Below are 22,340 nucleotides of genomic sequence, written 5' to 3'. Positions count from 1 at the left end.
TGCTGGCGGGGTTGCAGGCTGCGGAGCCTCCGAGCCGCCGCAGCTGGCCGAGCTGGCGGCGCCGCCTTTGTTCGGCCGGGCCCGCGGCGCGAGGGCTTGGCGGGTCCGGGCGGGAAGGGATGCGCGGCGCGGGGCGGCGGGAGGAGCCGCCGGCGGCGCGGGGCCGGCGGTGCGTGCGCGCGGGGAGAGAGGTCTGCAGAGCGCCGAGTGGGGGGAGCCCGCGGGGTCGCGGCGGGCGGGGCGGCCACACGCCAGACGTGTGTGCTCTAGGCTCGTGGGGTAGTTGGAGCCGGGCTCCTCCCGGACAGTCACCCGCGGGCTCTGCATTTCCGACGGCCCGCACGGACCCGAAGCGTTGTCGGTGTGGGGCCTCCCGTGCCGTTGTCTGGGGGAGGAGCGAGCCCTGGGCGTGATTTGGGGGAGGGGAGGGCGCCCCTCGGCCCTCTGCGGGTCGGGAGTCGGGTGGGCTGCTGGCGGGGTTGCAGGCTGCGGAGCCGTGCGCACGAGGAAAAGGAGCCGCGCCACCGCTGCCCTGCCAGCCCGGCACGTCACCCGAGCGCCTCCGTGCCACTCTGCTTGAGCGGCGCCTCCTTTGCCCCTGCACCTTGTGCAGGACGTTTAATCAGTTGACCCGTGGCTGTGAAGACCTGCCGGCGCGAATACGGGGGTTCCCTGCGTGTTAACCGGGCGGAGAGACCGTTCGTCTGCCGGTTACGCGGAGCTTTGGGAATCTCACCGAGGACGCAGGATCGGCGCCGCGGGGGGCGGGGCAGGAGGAGCCGCAGATCCCGGCTGCACCTTTTGCATTTCAAGGCCCTCGACGGTGTCAGGGATCCTGTACAGAATGCGTGGAATTGTCTCTTGGCCTCCGTCAGATTAAACCTCCATTTGAGTTGTCTGCCCGGTTATGTCTAGGCATGAACTGCAGATTCTGAGCTCAAAATGGTGCTCTGTGGATGTCTTGAAGGAGTTGCAAGTTGGAAGCATCTGGCTGGTTTAAGCCATTGTGTTGCCGACGGTCGGGTTTCCTCCTGTACCGGGTGTGCTCGTCGCTGCGCTGCGGTCGGTATAGGAGGTCAGATTATGACGATCACTGTGTAGAGATTGCTACGAGCCTGAACGGAATTTGACCCGCCGAAGGCTTATTTTATGCAGCTTACTTCCTACGTTTAGAATTGAGTAACTATGAGGATGAGTGGAGACCCTGGAAGTGGGGCTTGAGTGATCTCAGCGGACAGTGGGGGCCAGCTTGAAATGTGTTACGGGTGTCGACAGTCATGTGCATAGATTCCAGACTTCCTTCTGTGCAGTGAGAGAGAGTAGAAGATAAAACTTAGCCCCGGGCCAGATGAACCTGGTTGGCTGAGGGCACCTTGGAGGAATTCACATTATTCCCGAACCACAGAGATGGTGAAGGTCTTTGAACACCTTTCAGTGTGGCACTCCTAGGATGCTTGGTTGGGGGAAATGCTGGTAAATGAGATTTTAAGAAATGACTAGCCCAGTTACATTATCCAAGCTAATTTTATTATCACTCTTTACAGAAGATAGTAATGGTCTGAATAGCTGATAGTTTACTTACCTATCCTGAAAGTTTGCTTTTTCTACAGAAAGTTTTTAATATTTATATTTTCCTAAGAATAGTTTCTCAGAATCCGTTTGTCTTTCACACCTTGGGTCATGAGAAATTGATAGCTCAGAAAATGGTAACAGTAAAAGTATTGGTTAAGTTAAATTTGACTTATGGTGACACAGTGATTTCTTCAAGCTAGCACTTCTTTAAGCAGGAGAATGGATCTGGGGATCCCAGATGTTTTATATATATATTAAATACAGAGAGAGAGACTTGATTTTATTATGAGGATCTAGTTTTAAAAGACTGATCCTAAGTCTTCCATGTTTCTTGTCCAAACCAAAGACCTTACTGACAGGTACCTCTGTTTTACTCTTGAGCTATTAAATTAAATCAGGTTGACACCGAGGCTGTCATAAGGCTTAATCCTCACTATTTCATTTTGGATTCTGGCATTTAAATATTTTCGTAGTAACCTGGGGTACATGTAAATGTTGACTTTGGTTTTCCTTCTTACAATGTTTATTGTTGTTGTTCTTTTTCAAGTGGCATATGTTTTAACACTTTGACAAAGATTATTTTGTAGCAGGTTTATATTTATGCTTAGTTGGCTCAGGAGTTTTGGAACACATAGTTGCATTAGAGGGCTGATTATGAGGGAAAGTAGGGTGCGTTGTTTCATTGGACCCTCAGGGATTAAAACAGAAGTAAGTAATGGGGGGGGATATACTCTAAAATTACAGTATTTCTCACCGCTACCTTTTTGTTAAACAGCCGGCTTTACTGAGATAAATTTGTGCTTTTCCAAATGCTGTCATCTGGCTCACTTCCAAAACCAAGCTGGGGAGGAGGAGGTCAGGGCTGGAGTGGGGCATGCCTTTTTCCTTAGTGAAGAGAGCTTTCAGTTGGAAAGAAATGGAAGATAGAATTCCTACAGTACTGGCTGCAGACGGAGTGTCTGCATGACTGCCCCAACTCCAAGTGGGGGCGAGAAGGGCCTGAGTATAAACTTACTCTTGCTACACTCAAAGTGATGCTAATCTTAAATTTAAAAAAAAGGGGGGGGGTACTAGTGGAAGTTAGTTTATTTATCCATTATTTGAGTATATAGAATATCTTCGGCATCATAGAATTTTTCTAACAACTTAACATTTTAAGGCTTAAGAGCCATTTTAAGGACTATTCATGGGTCTTTTTGGCCTTCCCCAGTAAGAATTAGATCCATGAGATGGCATGCGTATGTTGTAGACGACTCTTTAGCACTCAGTCAGGGTTTATTGTGCAAAGGTTGCTATTTGAGATTTTATAAGGAAGAAAATAGATCGTCAACACTGAGGCTGTTTCCCATATCAGAACAACATATGAGATCATTAAGATTTGGGGATGCAGCAAACAGAGATTATCTAGCCAGAGCAACTGAAGTCCCAGGCGTAGGGGTGGGGGAACATGAGAAATGGAGAAGTAAGGAGGAACAGATTTATAGAAGGTCTTAGAACCGGGAGAAGGATGGGTTGGGGGAGCAGGAGGTGGAGCCTTTAGCAGAGAGTGCCTAGAAAGTCGAAGTAAGTGGAGAAGAGCCAGGCAACTTTGGTGTGTGTGTGTGTGTGTGTGTGTGTGTGTGTGTGTGTTCGCGCGCGTGCGTGTATGTTTTGTTTTTGGTTTCTTTGAAATTGTTATGGCTTCTTACTGGTGATTTTGAGACAAATGGCTTTTTACCTTTCACGCTAGCTTTATTTCAGAGGGTCTTCTGATGTTTTAGATGAGCTGTAAGGAAATCTTTTGAAGGAGTATTGGTGCTGCGGTCTGTTTCGTATGATGAGTGGATTTTATTTGCTTAGTTAAGACAGCATCTTAATTTTGTTTGAAGATGTCATAGATTTAAGTAGAGAGAACAGAATAGCAAATGAAAACTGACCTTTTTTTTTTAGGTAGATTTTTACAGATTTTCTTGCATTAAGCCAGTCTAATCATGAATATCTAAATTTTTACAAATTAGCTTTTAAATAATTGTGCACTCATGAGGAGAGCATTCTTAATTTGCAAAATAACATACAGTAAGCTTTCTTTAAATAGATTTCAGTGCAGTAAAGATGTCCTCAATTATAAACATTCAGCTTATACATGACTTTTCAAGAATATAATTACCTACAAATATAAAGATTACTTGTCAGAAATAGCTATAACCTTGTGTAGAGATTGTATGTGTGATGTTGAAACCAAGAAATGTGTAATCCTTTCCCAGTGAACTTGTTTGAATAACTTGCTTAAAATAATCCTGTAAGTTTCCTATTGTGCAGAGCATGCGTTTGAACTATCACTTATTTAATGAAAAGTAAAATACATGTTCTTTAATTCTCCAACTGGGATCTGATGAGGTTTTGTATATTAAAAACATGGTGAAAATTCATACCCTTTGTGCCATTTTTAGAGTTTTACTAAAAATGAATTCTTTTCTTGGCCGTAGATGCTTTCAGAGAATGAAGAAGCTGTTGCAGGGATGAAGAGCTGTTTGTTAAGAATGCATTCTTCCCCTGTAGCCCTCCAAAGGCTATAGAGCTGTGTGCGGAGCTAGACAATCTGGGCACCCAGCCATAAAACATCACTGCTGAAGCACAGATAGTTGTTCGCGCCCTCCTGAGCCCTCCTGGCTGCAACCACAGCAGAAGGAATGGCCTTGGGAAAGCAGTGTTCACTGCTGTTTTGAACTCTTAATATTCCATGTGGCTCTTTGAGTTCCAGCTATGCAATGGGACTTTGGTTTTCTAAGATACAGTAATGAATAAGGATGGGCAAGAATATACCTTCTAAGATACGTGTCTTCCAGGCCAGTGTATTTAAATATTTGCTCAAGGAAGTAGGAGTTGTTTGTCCTGCGGTCTCCCTTTCCTTCTTTGCCTCTTTGTCACAACACTCCTTTCCTGTTGGAGAACAGCCTGCCTGAAGACACATAAGATCACTGGGCCACTGGGTCACAGCACCCAGGGCCCAAAGAATCATCTGGAATCTGTCTTCCAGAGAGCTGGTAGGAGGGATTGGTCTGTTGTGGCTCAGTTCCCACTTTCCTTCCTCATTAAAAAAATTCTTTGTGCAAAACTATGAGAATGAAAGAGTGTGCAAATAGATCAATTCGTCGTCATTATAAGGTTACAGCATTTTCTGTGACCAACGTCTGTTTGTATAAATCCACAAGGTCCCCCGTGATCCTCTAGAATACAAACACCTGAACAGCTCTTTTTTTTAATTTTCCTTTTTTTCTTTAAAGACGCTCTCTGTTTTCCTTCTTTGGAACATTTTAGAAATTAATACTCTATTATGTCTTCATAATGCCCTTCCTGTGAAGGCCTGAACTGCAAACCAGCAGTATCACAATATCAAGTCAAATTATTCTCAGCAGGGGGATCACACCTGTCGGTAGTTGAGTCTCTTACTAAGGTGCAGACTGGCTAGAGCCAAGGTGGTTCAGGGGAATATGCGCTTTGTTGGATTCATTTTATGTGTACAGTCCCAGCTCATTAAGAATAGTATCTCTCACAACTAAAATCACCTGCTTGAGTTGAGCCTGGCAAAGGTATTGTTTACTTTTTATTCCCAAAGATAATTTCTTTTTAATTACTCTTTTAATAAGTGGGGGAAATCTGAGTTAAAATAGCAACTGGGAGTTAAAGTTAAGATCTGCAATTGGGAAATGGTAGTGTTGGTACAGTGTACCACCTTTCCATCCACCTGTGCTGTGGAAAGATGTTAACAGAGTTGTTCAGAAATTACAAGGGGTGGGGTGCGGAATTACTCCTTTGATTACATTTTGTTTTCTCACACTGTATATGAAGTGGGCAATGCACAAGGGGAGGGGAAAGAGTGTGTAGGAAAGGAATTTAATCGGCTTTGTTCTTCAGTAGGCTGATGTTTTAAAGAAGGGTTTTGGGCCAGGAGATGAGGTGGGGGAGGAAGGTGGTGGCTCTGTGGAAGGAAGGATGTTTGAGTCTCTGGGGACAATTGAGAATTGGGGATGGGGATGGTGGGGCAGTTAGAAAGCATGCTCTCGGGTCATCAGACCTCTACTTAAAAATAATCTTCAAACAGGTACAACTAATAATTGAGCACTTACTGTGTGATAGTGTACAAAGGACCATGAGTATTATCTTATTATATCTTCACAACACAACACAGCACACCTGAAAAATGGTTGCTTTTATTGTTCCCGATGTACAGACCCGGAATTTAGGAGGGCAGAGAAGGAAGTAATTTCTGCACGATCCTACAGCCTATAGGAAGTAAAGCCAGAATTTAGACTCAGTCCACTTCAAAGCCCTCACTCATGGATAAATAGCTTGGATTATTTGAATAGCTTTTTAATTAGTCTCTCTTCTGGTCTGTATCCTACCAGTCCATCTGCTAATATTAACTGAATGCTTCCTGGGCACTTTGTGTGTGTAAACCATTCCTCAGCATCCACTTGTAAGGTAGCTCCTGTCGCTGTGTACATTCTCTAGATGGGGAAGCTAAACCCCACAGAGGTTGAATAATTTACCCACAGTCAGAGACTTAATACTATTTTTAGGTCCTATGATGCCGGAATCGGAGTTCTTTATCATCCCCCTGCACTGCCTTCTAAACCCCAAGCCTGGTCACATCATTTCTGCTCTACTCCACCAAAAGTTAATGCCTTCTCTGCGCAGTGGCCACATTGAGGATCAGTGGCTCCCTGCCCTCCTAGAGTTGTCTGACTAATGAGAGAGGCTGGCACCAAACAAAAAAACAAAACAAAAACTGAAATAGCAATTAAATGTTGTGAAACTTCCTTAAGTTAACAAAAACTTATGGTAGTATATAATTATATAGTTATATACCATGTCTGCCCTCTTGAAGATGCATGTTAACATACTGGATGCTCAGAGAAGTCCAGCAGAAAAAAAATATGTTTACCTTTATCAGCCCAATTTTCCCCAAATGTGTGTGACGACCAAACATTGTTTTCACTTTATACTACCTTTTGATTCAGTGGAATCAACTTTTTTTTTTTTTAAAGATTTTATTTATTTATTTGAGAGAGAGAGCACATGAGAGGGGGGGAGGATCAGAGGGAGAAGCAGACTCCCCGCTGAGCAGGGAGCCCGATGCGGGACTCAATCCTGGGACTCCAGGATCATGACCTGAGCCGAAGGCAGTCGCTTAACCAACTGAGCCACCCAGGCGCCCCTCAGTGGAATCAACTTTGAGAATGCAGAAATAGAGTGCCTGATCATTCAGAAGAGGGAGAAGACCCAGGGGTCACCGTGGTCAGGCAAGACTTTACTGGAAACAGGTCCTGGAAAGTTGATAGAATTTGGCTACATTGGGGCGCCTGGGTGGCTCAGTTGGTTAGGCGACTGCCTTCGGCTCAGGTCATGATCCTGGAGTCCCGGGATTGAGTCCCGCGTCGGGCTCCCTGCTCGGCAGGGAGCCTGCTTCTCCCTCTGACCCTCCCCCCTCTCGTGTGCTCTCTGTCTCTCTCATTCTCTCTGTCTCAAATAAATAAATAAAATCTTTAAAAAAAAAAAAAAGAAAAAGAATTTGGCTACATAGGGGAACATTTTGGAAAGTGACTAATATAGCAGCTGGGACTCATTGGTTTTTTGTTTGTTTGTTTGGTTTTTGTTTTTTTAAGTAGACTCCACGCCCAGCATGGAGGCCAGTGTGGGGCTTGAACCCACAACCCTGAGATCAAGACCTGAGCTAAAATCAAGAGTGGGTCAGTCACTTAACCAACTGAGCCACCCAGGCACTCCTGGGACTCAATATTTTTATCGAATAAGTGAACACTAAGGCCTAGCTGTAAATGGAAGTTTTGTGTTGGCAGTGAGTCTTAGAAGGAGCTATGTGGGTAGAACCTCCATTCTTTGGCTGCATCAGTGGTTGTTGATGGGTATGACATGAACCAAGTGATAGATTAGAAACTTCTTTTGAGCTGAAATATAGCAGGTGGTTAGAGGGGAAATTGGAAGTGTGAAGACCATGGCTATTGTAGTTGTCTGTGTAAGGTGATGCAGGCTTGGACAAGCTTAATGGTAGGATCCAACTGAAAAGGTGTTACAAAGAATCAGCAGGACAAAACCATACAGAATGACTGGTGTGGGCTGTTGGAAGCAATGAGTTCTTAAGGGTAAGACTTGTAGTGCTTGCTGCACGTCCTGGAAGTTCTAGAGAGGCTTCAAGTAAATAAAGAAGCTAATGTTAAAATAGTTGGTAAAATATGTAGAGTGCATCCTTTTAGAATGCTGATTGGGGAAAGATGACACATAAGATAGCAGTTTTAGGAGAGTTTATTGTTTGAGGTTCTGGGATAGAGATTTGACTCACAGCATAAGTCCCAGTATGTAATGAGCCATGTAATAATAGGGTTCTGCTGTTAATTATGGTGAATACTGTCAACGAAATCGAATTTTCTTAGTACCATACCCATAAAAATATCTTAACTCAGACTTTATATAACAGTACTAGATATATTGTAAACTTTATGGATATGGAATATTGACAGAAAAGAGAGAAAACAAATCTTCAATATTCCCAGGAAATGTAAAATCAGATTATGATGTAACAGATTATAACATAACAGATCAAATTATAACATAAACAGCAGTGTTAGTTAGGCTGTGTTGAAGTTACTAGAACTTTTTAAAGGCTAGATAAATGTAATAGCATCCTTAAACCTAAATGATCATGGATTCTTTTTTTTTTTTTAAAGATTTTATTTACTTATTTGTTAGAGAGAGAGAGAGAGAGCTCACAAGCAGAGGGAGCGGCAGGCAGAGGGAGAAGCACACTCCCCACTGAGCAAGGAGCCCGACATGGGACCCGATCCCAGGACCCTGGGATCATGACCTGAGCAGAAGGCAGACGCTTAACCGACTGAGCCACTCAGGCATCCCAATCGTGGATTCTTTTTTTTAACAAAGAAAACAAAACAATAAAATGGACTTTTTTTTTTTTACTCTTACAGAGTACGATGGGGAAGCTTTTTTTGGGGGGGGCTTTAAAACAGACAAGAATATTATTTATTTACTATAGTCAGGTGATGAGTAAGAATCTTAGCCACAGTTGCACTTTCGTATATATTATGGTTTTGTGTTTAACTGGTGAGCATGAGTCATTCACCCTGTTCATTTCAGACTCAAAACCCCAGCAAAGCTCTTTACAGATTCCTGCTTTGCAAAGAAACCTTCATTATCATCATCATTTCTCTCTTAGATTTTGAGTTACTTGGTAGCAGGGATAATAATATGTCCATCTTTATAATATCTACAGTATTTTATGGATACTAAGATAACATTTTCAGTTTTGTTTTGAATCATATCTTTCTTCAGAGATGTTGTTTTCACAAATGAGAGTAGGGGGAGAGAAGAGGCTGAGAAATGAATACTTTCCTTCTGTTTTTAGTCTTTTTAGGACAGTAACCGCCTGACCATATTTTCAGCTAGTCAGCCCGGCATGTGGGGACACATCTGCAGGTGTGAGGCCATCTCCACAGTCCTTCAGTGGTACCCTTGCACTGTGTTTTCTGTGGGCACCCAGAGCAGTGGTCTCTTCCTTCTCCCTGGGGCCCCTGGGCTCTGCCAGGAAGTGCCACCAACCGAATTACGAAGAAATAATGTAACATTTCATATGGACATTTGAAATTTTGGTATGATAAACAAATTACAAAATAATTCTTGGTTTGCCTTTTACAGATCTGGTAACTATCTTCAGATACTAGCCCACTGGAAGAATGAGTATTATAACTAATGGAATCATTCTGGCCAATCCAGAATGTTTGGTTAGTATATAGTAAACGTATCATTTTATTCTCTATCAGACAGACTCTGGAAATCAGATTTTAAAAGGATGTTGTCAAAATTCTTTTTCTTGAAATCAGTTTATGTTGATTCCTAATTTAAATACTCTAGCAAAATTATTAGATGTGGTTATTTAATTAGGTTACATACTTGCCTATTTATCTTTTTTTTTTTAAGATTTTATTTATTCATTTATTTGAGAGTGAGAGAGTGAGCATGGGGGTGGGCAGGGAGAAGGAGAAGCAGACTCCCTGCTGAGCAGGGAGCCTGACGGATCCTGACGGAGCCTGATGTCCCTGATGGAGCCTGACGTCGGGCTTGATCCCAGGACCCTGGGATCATGACCTGAGCTGAAGGCAGACATTTAACCAACTGAGCCATACAGGTGCTCCTCTGTCTTTCAATAGCAGAATTTTGATTGTGTAGTTCTGATGGCCCAAGAAAATGGTTTTTTGGGGGCACTTGGGTGGCTCAGTCAGTTAAGCATCTGCCTGCAGCTCAGGTCATGATCCCAGAGTCCCTGGAGTCAGCAGGGAGTCTGCTTCTCCCTCTGTGCCTCACCCCACTCATGTTCTCTTGCTCAAATAAATAAATAAAATCTTTTTTTTTTTTTAATGGGTTTTTCTCTTTAAGTTGTGATTTTTTTCTAACTAAATCTCAAATTAGTGGACATTAATTTCAGAATTCAGCCTTTAGGATCACTCAGAAGTTTTTTTTATCTTTCATTTGTTTTTCCCATAACCTTTCCCCCATTTTTTCATTTGCTCTTTTAATTTTTTCATTTTATTTTACATTTTCTGTCCTCAGACTGCACTTCAGAAATGATAGTAAGGCCTGGTTTGGGGCAATAGGGTGAACAGTCTGCTTTCTTTCATTTCAGTGCACTGTTGTATTGCTAAGCCTGTTTGCTCTGAAGATATATAAATTCACAGCTGGAGAAAGGATTCCAAATTTCATAATAGCTATAGTTTTTTTAATATATATAATTTCATTTTTTTTAAAGATTTTATTTATTTATTTGAGAGAGAGAATGAGAGAGAGCACATGAGAGGGGGGAGGGGCAGAGGGAGAAGCAGACTCCCTGCGGAGCAGGGAGCCCGATGCGGGACTCGATCCTGGGACTCCAGGATCATGACCTGAGCCAAAGGCAGTCGCTTAACCAACTGAGCCACCCAGGCGCCCATATAATTTCATTTTTTAAAAAGATTTTATTTATTTGTCAGAGAGAGAGGGAGAGAGAGACAGAGCAAGCACAAGCAGGGGGAGTGGCAGGCAGAAGGAGAAGCAGGCTCCCCGAGTAGCAAGGAGCCCGATGCGGGACTCGATCCAGGGACTCCAGGATCATGACCTGAGCCGAAGGCAGTCGCTTAACCAACTGAGCCACCCAGGCGCCCATGATGGTGAATTTCTTTTCTCTCTGATTTCTCACTTTGGCATCTAGAATGCAGCTAGGCAAGGAGTGTGTCTTTAAGACAAACAGAGATCTCATGGATTTTTTTTTTTTTCTGCCACAGCAGCAGGTTTTTCTTGAAGGATTATTTGAAAATTAACATTACTGAAAATTTTAAGCCTATTTTTTTTTTAAGATTTTATTTATTTGACAGAGAGAGAGATAGCGAGAACAGGAACACAAGCAGGGGGAGTGGGAGAAGGAGAAGCAGGCTTCCCGCCGAGCAGGGAGCCCGATGTGGGACTCGATCCCAGGACTCTGGGATCATGACCCGAGCCGAAGGCAGATGCTTAACGACTGAGCCACCCAGGTGCCCAATTTTTTTTTTTTTTAAAGATTTTATTTATTTATTTGAGACAGAGAGAATGAGAGACAGCATGAGAGGGAGGAGGGTCAGAGGGAGAAGCAGACTCCCTGCCGAGCAGGGAGCCCAATGCGGGACTCGATCCTGGGACTCCAGGATCATGACCCGAGCCAAAGGCAGTCGCTTAACCAACTGAGCCACCCAGGCGCCCCCAGGTGCCCAATTTTAAGCCTATTTAAAGGGATTCTAGTTTCGATCCAAATTATTAAAAGTGGGAAGACATTTCTGTAAAATTCTATGTCACCTTGAAACTAGAATGCTTTAGTTAATGGGTTAAGCTGGAAGTAAGCTGCCTTTGATATAGAAGAGCTGCGTACAGATGGCCGATAACTGTCTTTCTTCAGTCTAATTCACCCATTTCCTATTCAATCTCAAATCTCAGTTGGAAAACAATTTCCCTCACTTGACCCATTTTTCTTTAGCATTATATCTTTCTTTTGCTTCTTCAACAAAAAAAGTTTGAAGGAATGGAGTGTTGTAAACCCTCACAGACTTACATGGTAAGCAGAGTCAGACACTTGCTTTGGAATACACATACTATCTTTTGTTTTGTCATGTGGCTGTCTGGTTGGAGGGATAACAATTTTGCTGCCTTTTTTTTTTAAACTTCTAAATGATATAGTTGCCAAATAGTTGGAAAGGATTATTGGTTTGAGAGAAAGGCCCAAATCAATACAGCTTTTATTGCATCTTTAAAATATCACAAATAAAAAAAATAAATAAAATAAAATAAAATATCACAAATAAGTCTGAAAAATCATCTGGCATTTTGCTGTTTCCGTAGCTGGACAACTTAGGTCTTATTCATCAGCCTGCTGATCTGTTCCTTTATCAGAAAAACATCCAAAAATTTTGTGATATCCTTGTTTTTAACTGTTGTGGCTTGCTGAATTGAAGCAGCTGAGTTTGATACAAGTTGAATGTCATTTCCTTCAAGAATTGACTCATCTTTCAGGGCACCTGGGTGGCTCAGTTGGTTAAGTGTCCAACTCTTGATTTCAGCTCAGGTCATGATCTCAGGGTCATGGGGTCGAGCCCAACGCCAGACTCTGTGCTTAGGAGGGAGTCTGCTCAAGATTCTCCCTTTCCGTCTTCCTTTGTCCCCCCACCCAATGCTCTCTCTCTCGCTCTAAAAATAAATAAATCTTAAAAAAAAAAATTAACTCCTCTTTTTGGGATTGAGATACTGAACACGCAACACTAGAACTCTGCTGAATCCTACGGATGTATTTTTCACCCAAGAAATTTTGGATTTCAAGAAGAGAACCATTCTCCTGAATAACAGTGTTGATGGGAAAGTGAGCATACATGGACCTCATCTGGTAGTGGAAACCCAGTCTAACGCCTTGATCATGTTCTGTACATGACTGTAGATAGTGCGGACAGTAGCCAGTTCTTTTCTGTTTCCTGCCATTTGTCAACTCAGAGCCTCCTCTTCTTTCCAAGGAGACTGAGTTCTACATTGATGTGATTGAAGTCCCTCTGCAGGGTTCCTCTGGGGCCCTTCACTCTAACAGTGCATGCATCCTTTCAGACTGATGTTGACATTTTCTGGAATGTCGACAGTCTGATTACTGAGCATGGTCTTCATTCTCACAGTAGATGTGGCAAAGAGCAACAATTTTGCTTCTTTGATTTCACAATTTTCAGAAGAGATATATGTTAAATGACTGATATTGGTAGAAAGGCATATGGGTAGAAGAAAAAAATAGGTGTGTGGGGGTAAGGATCTTGTTTCAGTAACATGGACAATTTAAGGATGTTATAATTTTAGTAGACATATATACAGTAAGCCTGACATTGATATATACATATTGTAAAATGTCTGTTTATGTGGAGATCTGGTCTCTTAATATCATTTTCTTCTCTTTAACGCCTCCATTAGTCACAGATATGACATGTTATCATGTGATAACATTTATTTCACATCCATGGCTTATAGAATGCTTAAATTGGCTCTGTCCTTGCTAGATCAAATTACAAATATCCTAACATACCTAACTTAACAAGAAGCTCCTTCATGAAACTGCCTCTGACTTTACTCACGGAGACTTCCTCTTCTTTATCGACATTCACACCTTTGGTAATTCAGTCCTTTGACTTCAAATACCACACATGCCCTGAAGATTTCTAAATTTTGTATCACCAGCCTGGACTGCTCCCCAGACTCAGTATTTGTGTACCCAGTTGCCTTGCTGCATCTCCACATGACTGTTGCAGGAGAATCTCCACCTCAGATGTCCAGGACTGAACTCCTGCTCTCACCCTACATCCACTGCCCTTGCGCTCCTCCCTGTCTCCAACAGCACTTTCCTCCTTTTAGTTGCTCCAGTCAAAAATTTTGGAATCCCCCTTGACTCCCCTCTTTTTTTTTTTAAGATTTTATTTATTTATTTGAGAGAGAGAATGAGAGGGGGGAGGGTCAGAGAGAGAGGCAGACTCCCTGCTGAGCAGGGAGCCTGACGTGGGACTCCATCCCGGGACTCCAGGATCATGACCCGAGCCGAAGGCAGTCGCCCAACCAACTGAGCCACCCAGGCGCCCTCTTGACTCCCCTCTTTGTCTCCATGTACAATACATAAGAAATTAAACTAGTTTTCTAAATGTGGGTCAAAGAAGAGATCACAAGGAAAAGTCAGAACATATTTTGAACTGAATTAAAAATAGAAAACACAACATATTAAAATTCATATGATGCAGCCAAACTGTACTAAGAGGGAAATTTATAGCTTTAAATGTCTAAATTAGAAAAGGAGAAAGATTTCAAATCAAAAATTAAGCTTTCACCTTATGAATCCAGAGAGTGAAAAACAAACTAAAAAAGCAAACAAATGGAAGGAAATAAAGATCAGAGTGGAAGTCAATGGAGTAAAAACAGAAAAATAGTAGAGAATATCAATAAAACCAAAAGCTGATTAATTGGAAAGATCAACAAAATTGACAAACCTGTGGCTAGACTGAGAAAAACAGAGAAGATACAAATTACAAAAATCAAGCATGAAAGAGGGGACATGAGTATTGATCTTACAGAAATGAAATAGGTATGATGAATAACTTTTTTTTTTTTTTTAAGATTTTATTTTATGTATTTGACAGAGAGAGAGAGACAGAGAGGGAACACAAGCAGGGGGAGTGAGAGAGGGAGAAGCAGGCTCCCGGCCGAGCAGAGAGCCCGATGCGGGGCTCGATCCCAGGACCCTGGGATCATGACCTGAGCCGAAGGCAGACGCTTAACGACTGAGCCACCCAGGTGCCCCGGTATGATGAATAACTTTATGCCAATAAATTAGACAGCTTAGGTGAAATGACACAGTCCTAGAAACGGACAGAGTCCACCAAAACTGATTTAAAAAGAATGAAAAATCTGAATGGGCATATAACAAGTAAAGACATTAGTAATTACAAATCTTTTTTAAAGTAAGCTCTGCACCCAACGTGGGGCTGGAACTCCTGATCCTGAGATCAAGAGTCACATGTTCCACCAACTGAGCCAGCCAGGCGCCCTAGTAATTACAAATCTTGCCATGAAGAAAAGCCGAGATCATCTTGGCTTCACTGGTAAATTCTGTCAAACATAAAGAACTAATACCAAACCTTCACAAACATTTCCAGAAAATAAAGGGGGAGGAAATGCTTCCTAACTGATTCTTTGAGGCCAGTATTGCCATGGTACCAAAGCCAAAGATATCACAAAAAAATAAAACTACAGCCAGATACCTTTCATGAATGTAAACACAAAAATCTTCAGCCAAATATTAGGAAGCCAAATCTAGCAACATATAAAAACGATTATGACCATGGGCATCTGGGTGGCTCAGTCAGCTGACCATCTGACTCTTGATCTCAGCTCAGGTCTTGATCTCCGGGTCATGAGTTCACATCCCACGCTGGGCTTCATGCTGAACATGGAGCCTACTAGAAAAAAAAAAATACTATAAAGCTAAAGCAATTAGGACAGTTTGGTATCGGCACATGGACAGACATATTGAAAAATGGAACATAATTGAGCGTTCAGAAATAAACCTTTACATTTATGGTGAACTGATTTTTTTTTTTTTTAAGATTTTATTCATTTGAGACACAGAGGTAGAGAGAGAGCGCATGAACAGGGAGAGAGGCAGAGGGAGAGGGAGAAGCAGGCTCCCCGCTGAGCCAGGAGCCTGATGTGGGGCTCGATACCAGGACCCTGGGATCATGACCTGAGCTGAAGTCAGACGCTTAACCATCTGAGCCACCCAGGCGCCCCTGTGGTGAACTGGTTTCTGACACTGTGCAAGGCATTTCGGTGGGAGAAATGATAGTCTTTTCTTTAAGATGTTAAAGTATCTCTACACCCGTCTGGAGCCCGAACTCACAACCCCAAGATTAAGAGTCGCACACTCCATCACCTGAGCCAACCTTCTTTCTTTCTTTCTTTCTTTCTTTCTTTCTTTCTTTCTTTTCTTTTCTTTCTTTCTTTCTTTCTTTCTTTCTTTCTTTCTTTCTTTCTTTCTTTCTTTCTTTCTTCTCTTTCTTTCTTTCTTTCTTTCTTTCTTTCTTTCTCTTTCTTTTCTCTTTCTCGCCTTCTCTCTCTTTCTGTCTGTCTATCTAAGAGAGAGAGCGCGCATGAGTAGGGCGTGGGAGGTCAGAGGGAGAGGGAGAAGCAGGTTGCCCACTGAGCAGGAAGGCTGATGCAGGGCTCAATCCCAGGACCCTGGGATCATGACCTGAGCTGAAGGCAGATGCTTAACCAACTGAGCCACCCAGGCACCCCCCAAGATAGTCTTTTCTTTTCTTTTTTTTTAAAGGGGACACTTCTATTTTTTATTTATTTATTTATTTATTTTTAAAAGATTTTATTTATTTATTCATGAGAGATAGAGAGGCAGAAGCAGAGGGAGAAGCAGGCTCCCCGCGGAGCGGGGAGCCCGATGCGGGACTCGATCCCAGGACCCCGGGATCATGACCTGAGCTGAAGGCAGACGCTTAACCGACTGAGCCACCCAGGCATCCCTAATTTTTTTTTTAAAGATTTTATTTATTCATTTGACAGAGAGAGACACACAGTGAGAGAGGGAACACAAGCAGGGGGAGTGGGAGAAGGAGAAGCAGGCCTCCCACGGAGCGAGGAGCCCGATACGGGGCTTGATCCCAGGACCCTGGGATCACGACCTGAGCCGAAGGCAGAAGCTTAACAACTGAGCCACCCCGGTGGCCCCCCCCCCCCAAGATAGTCTTTCCAATAAATGTTCTGGGAAAGTTGGAAATTCATATGGCAAAAAGAAAAAAAAAAGTGATTAGATCTTTATCTAACATACACAAAAATAAACTCAAAATGGATCATAGACTTAAATGTAAGAACTAGGGCGCCTGGGTGGCTCAGTTGGTTAAGCGACTGCCTTCGGCTCAGGTCATGATCCTGGAGTCCCTGGATCGAGTCCCGCATTGGGCTCCCTGCTCGGCAGGGAGTCTGCTTCTCCCTCTGACCCTCCCCCCTCTCATGTGCTCTCTCTCATTCTCTCTCTCTCAAATAAATAAATAAAATCTTTTTTTTTTTTAAGATTTAATTTATTTATTCATGAGAGACAGACAGAGGCAGAGGGAGAAGCAGGCTCCCCGCGGAGCAGGGAGCCCGATGCGGGACTCGATCCCAGGACCCTGGGATCATGACCTGAGCCAAAGGCAGACGCTTAACCGACTGAGCCACCCAGGCGTCCCTAAATAAAATCTTTAAAAAAAAAAAAATACGAACTAAAACTATGTAACTGTTAGAAAAAGTAAGAGAAGATCCTCGTGGCCTTTGGTTAGACAGAGTTCATAGATACACCAAAAGCATGATCCATAAAAGACTTGATAAATGGGACTTCATCAAAATTAAAAATATTTTACTTCAAAAGACACCATTAGGAACATGAAAAGACAATCCACAGACTGGAAGAAACTATATGCAAACCATATAGCTGATAAAGGACTTGTATTCAGAATACATATAAAGAACAACTCATAAGTCAATAATAAAAGTACCCAATTCAAAAATGGACAAAGGATTTCAATAAACATTTCACCAAAGAAGATACACAAATTACTAATAAGCGTATAAGATGCTCAACATGGTTAGTCATTCAGGAAATGAACAGTAAAACCAGGAGATAACCATTATACATGCACTAGAATGGCTACAGTTGAAAGGGCGGGTGAGAACAAAGTTGTGGAGAAATGGGAAACTTCATGCATTGCTGGTGGGAATTGCTTGGGATTAGGTGCTTTGGAAATCAGTTTGGCAGTTTCTTAAAAAGTTAAGCATAGGGCGCCTGGGTGGCTCAGTTGGTTAAGCAACTGCCTTCGGCTCAGGTCATGATCCTGGAGTCCCAGGATCGAGCCCCACATCGGGCTCCCTGCTCCGCGGGAAGCCTGCTTCTCCCTCTCCCACTCCCCCTGCTTGTGTTCCCTCTCTCCCTGTCTCCGTCTGTCAAATAAATAAAATCTTTAAAAAAAAAAAAAAAAACCATCTCTTCACACAAACACGACCGTGAATGTTACTCAGAAGGGCCAGTTAAGTGGAAACAATCCGAGACCATCACCTGGTACATGGATATTGGAAATGTGGATAGCCATATGATGGAATATTATTCGGCAGTAAAAAGAATGAAGTTCTCATACATGCTGTAGTGTGGATGAATCTCAATAACATACCGTGAAAATAGCCATATTTCATTTATATGATACTTGCACAAAGGGCAAAACTACAGGGTCCAAAAGTATGTTAGTAGTTGTCTAGAGCTAAGGGTGAGAATGAGGATTGGCTACGATTTGGATCTTGGTGGGTAATGCAGACGTTCAAACCCTGGATCAGGTTCTTGTGGCTCTACAGCTCCATAAATGTACTGACTTCTTAGAGGAGAAGAAGCTGCCCTTTAATCTGGAGGCTTTGGTGTGCGTCAAATGTGCAGACACTCTTGTATGTTTATTAAAAATATGAGGATTGGTCCTTGTGGTTTTGTTTTTCTTAGTTTTATTTGGGGTTTATGTTACCATTGCTATTTAATGTTCTCTGTAGTCAAGGTGGTAATGGGTTAGCAGCAACAATATTATTGATCAGCATTATATTTTGTGTGCCTGCTGTGTTTTCAAGAATAAGTCTTGGGGCGCCTGGGTGGCTCAGATGGTTAAGCGTCTGCCTTCGGCTCAAGTCATGATCCTAGGTTCCTGGGATCGAGTCCCGCATCGGTCTCCCTGCTAGGCAGGGAGCCTGCTTCTCCCTCTGCCTCTGCCTCTCTCTCTCTGTCTCTGACTTTCATGAATAAATAAATAAAACATTAAAAAAAAAAAGAATAAGTCTTAATTAATTTAAATTATTTAAAATTCACAGATATTTGGGGTTTATAGAGGAGAAAACGGAGATCCAAAGAGGGGGTGTGACTTGCCTGAGATCAGACAGTCCTGGGTTCAAACTCAAGTCTTGGAGAAAACTAGTTTTATGCCCTTCGGCATAGATAAAAGAGTAAAGGGAAAGATGATTATAAAACAGGTCAGTGAGCAAACATGTTTTAAAAATTAATCTTGCCAGAAATTAAAGAAACCAGATTCAGGGGGGAACATATTAAGTTGGCAGTATTTAAATATAATCCTAAGGAGAGTGAGAAAAGAAATTCTCCCACTCCTGCTGCTAGTAAGAATGTGGCAGTGAAAATGGTAATATTCTCAAAAGACTGAATTACATTGTTGCCCATGAGTGTATCTGTTGACATTCAGTTTTGAAGTATGTTGGTGGGAGTGGGATGAGGAGCAAAATGAGAAACTGAATGACCACCAGAAAGACAACGGTAGAGGGAATGGGGATGCCTCCCTTACAATTTTGCCTATAAAGGAGGCTACACACGCACTTTTTTGTTAAGATTTTATTTATTTGTCAGAGAGAGAGACATCAATCGAGGACAAGCAGGGGGAGCGGCAGGCAGAGGGAGCAGCAGGCAGAGGGAAAAGCAGGTTCCCCACTGAGCAGGGAGCCCGATGCGGGACTGGATCCCAGGATCCTGGGGTCACGATCCCAGCCAGCAGATGCCTAACCAACTGAGCCACGCAGGCATCCCGCACTTTTTTCTTTTTTTTTTTTTTTTTAAGATTTTATTGTTTCAGAGAGAGCGTGAGCACGAGTTGGGTGAGGGGCAGAGGGAGAAGCAGACTCTGCTGAGCAGGGAGCCTGACTCAGGGCTCGATCCCAGGACTCCAGGGAGCCAAAGGGAGATGCCCAACCAACTGAGCCATCCAGGTGCCCCACACATGCAGTTTTAAAAAATATTTGTCATTCTTGTAGAAAGGTAATTATCTCCTAAATACTATTTAATCAAACCTTTCCTTTTGAGGGTAAAATCTGTTCTTTTGAAAATACAGAAAAGCATTGTGGTTAAGACTTAATACACGAATAAAGTTTCAACACGGAAGTGGGAGCCAGCATATGGTTGCCATCTTTTAGTCTTGCCACAGAAGACAGTCAAATCACCACCACCATCCACTCTTATCATTATAAAAGAAAAGACATTCCCATGCAAAGAAATACAAAGGACACCATCTTAGAGGAGAGTCCTATAGCTTGAGTGAATATAACTTTATGAAAAGTTTACCTGACATCATCCCCTTTTTTTCTCATTCTGTGGAGTCATCTTGAGAGAGAGTGTGTGTGTGTGCGCGCGCGCGTGCACATGTGACAGGTATACATATATCAAAATTTATTGAATGGTATACTTTAAAGATGTGCAGTTTATTATTCTCATTAACTGATAACCAGCATTTGGCACCGCTGGTATAATTGTGGGCTTGGGCATTGTCTAGCCAATTCTGGGCTAGGTTTCTAGGAATGCCACTTTTTTTTTTTATGTGAAATACATTAATATTTATTATTCTTTTGATAACTTTCATCAGCAAATATAGATTTTACTAATTGACATTTGTCTCTTTTTAAAAATTTTTATTGTTATGTTAATCCCCATACATTACATCATTAGTTTTAGATGAAGTGTTCCGTGATTCATTGTTTGTGCACAACACCCAGTGCTCCATGCAACACGTGCCCTCCTCAATACCCACCACCAGGCTAACCCATCCTCCCACTCCCCTCCCCTCTAGAACCCTGTTTGTTTTTCAGAGTCCATCGTCTCTCATGGTTCGTCTCCCCCTCCGGCTTCCCCGCCCTTCATTCTTCCCCTCCTGCTATCTTCTTTTTTTTTTTTTTCTTAACGTATATTGCATTATTTGTTTCAGAGGTACAGATCTGAGATTCAACAGTCTTGCACAATTCACAGCGCTTACCAGAGCACATACCCTCCCCAGTGTCTATCACCCAGTCACCCCATCCCTCCCACCCCTCCCCCCACTCCAGCAACCCTCAGTTTGTTTCCTGAGATTAAGAATTCATCATATCAGTGAGGTCATATGATACATGTCTTTCTCTGTTTGACTTATTTTGCTCAGCATAATACCCTCCAGTTCCATCCACGTCGTTGCAAATGGCAAGATCTCATTCCTTTTGATGGCTGCATAATTAGGAATGCCACTTTTATAAGCTGGGTAACTTTGGGTTTATTTTTTAATTTCTCCGAGCCTTTGTTTTCTCATCTGGAAGATGTGAATAATAATGCCTACTACAGGGTTATTATATGGATTAAATGAGATAGTGCATAAATTTGACACCTTGTAGGTACACATCATCTTCTCTATGTTCAGCTTGCAAAGTCTGTTACTCACTGCCACACATTTGTACTATCATTATCTATTTGTGTGTGTATTGCTGTAATTTCAGAGGAGTGATTCAAGGGTAGAGAGTGGTATTGTTTTAATCCTACCATAGACATGACCATAGCAATCACTTTGGTATGATTTGTAAAGGTGTGTGGGGTGGGGAGATTGTTTTACTCTGAAAACTCCATATGTGCTGGCATATAAAATTATTGTGTGAGTAAAGACCTGGAATAGAGATTGAACTTGTGTTCTGTATAGATTATTAGGATTTGTTCTTGTGATGATCATATTAATTTACTGTATTTCACACAAAGAAGCCCCAGTCAGGGTTCCAGAAATGCTTATAAATAGGTCTCCTGTGGCATTTAATTACCATAACGTGTAAGCTTTATTCAGTAAGATCAGATACTTAAATATACAGTCACTTTATCACTTTCATATAAAGCTTAGTTTTCCTCTTCGTGTTAAAGGTATGTTAAAGAGAAAAAAAATAGAATGTTTAACATGTTGCTACTACTTGGCATAGAGATTTATGAATTATTATATGACAGGTGATTCTGGTTGGTATCTATCTTATGGTGCTTAGACTTTCTACTTTTTGTAATAATTGTATATGTATACAAGTTTTCTTCTATTAGATTATAAACTCCTTGAAGGCAAGATTCATGTTTAATTTTTTTCATCTTTTATAAAACTTAGCTCATTGACTTTTATAGACTATGCACTAAGTAAGTATTGCTTGGTTGAATAAATCTTCATATGTGTTAGATTACTGACTTTTTTTTTTTAAAGATTTTATTTATTTGACAGAGAGAGACACAGTGAGAGAGGGAACACAAGCAGGGGGACTGATAGAGGGAGAAGCAGGCTTCCCACGGAGCAGGGAGCCCGATGCAGGGCTTGATCCCAGGGCCCTGGAATCATGACCTGAGCCGAAGGCAGACGCTTAATGACTGAGCCACCCAGGTGCCCCAGATTACTGACTTGTAATGGTGTCAACTCTCTCTCCACAAAGTTTGATGAGATTCCTGGTGATAAGGAAAGGAAAATGAGCAATAATATCCCCTTTATCTTCCTGGGTCCATAATCTCCAGTAATTTTAAAGCTTTATGTAATGAAAAGCAACACTGTGACTCAAAATAGTAGATATTCATAACCTGGCATATAACAAAAAGACAACTTTTTGGGTCAAAAAGAAATAGCAGTTATTGAGCCTTAGCTTTTTTTTTTTTATTTAAAGATTTTATTTATTTATTTGAGAGAGAGAATGAGAGACAGAGAGCACGAGAGGGGAGAGGGTCAGAGGGAGAAGCAGACTCCCCGCTGAGCAGGGAGCCCGATGTGGGACTCGATCCCGGGACTCCAGGATCATGACCTGAGCCTAAGGCAGTCGCTCAACCAACTGAGCCACCCAGGCGCCCAAGCCTTAGC

This window comes from Mirounga leonina, unplaced genomic scaffold (genome assembly GCF_011800145.1).
Source record: "Mirounga leonina isolate KUSES-001 unplaced genomic scaffold, KU_Mleo_1.0 Mir_197, whole genome shotgun sequence".
Classification (NCBI taxonomy): domain Eukaryota; kingdom Metazoa; phylum Chordata; class Mammalia; order Carnivora; family Phocidae; genus Mirounga; species Mirounga leonina.
The sequence above is the reverse complement of the archived record's forward strand: the minus strand, read 5'-3'. Positions refer to the sequence as shown.